We start from the raw sequence: 513 nt of genomic DNA, 5'->3' as shown, positions 1-513 counted from the left end.
GATGAAAAGGTAAGTTAATCTTCGATCTATCACACTTATTTAACATAATTATTTTAATTGATTTCCTAATTCTTTGTTGAATAATATTATTTGCAGATTTTATGATTTATGGGTTTACTCCCGTCAGACGTGCTAATCATTACATGCCATCTTTGAAAGAAGGTTCCATTGTGAAAGTCGATCATTTTGAGGTTGCTAGGTGCTCAAGCTTGTACACGATAACAGATCATCCATTCCTCATTCGTTTCATCTCACTAACTATTATTGGCGAAGTCATCACAGGTGCTCTTGAGATCAATTTCCAGTCTAGATTAGAATGTTCGACAATTGCCAAGTGATTGCGAGCAAAAACCTAGAAACTGGTAAACATAGCATATTTGGCAGCTCAAAGCAAGATTACAATCAGGCAAATTCAAGTGGAATGACATACCAACAACTGAAACAGGTAATTAGTCAACAACTTATACCATATTTTCCTTATTCCTAAAAAATCCACTATGTTTCTGATCTATT

Source organism: Brassica oleracea, chromosome C8 (assembly GCF_000695525.1).
Source record: "Brassica oleracea var. oleracea cultivar TO1000 chromosome C8, BOL, whole genome shotgun sequence".
NCBI lineage: Eukaryota > Viridiplantae > Streptophyta > Magnoliopsida > Brassicales > Brassicaceae > Brassica > Brassica oleracea.
This window is presented reverse-complemented; position numbering follows the sequence as displayed.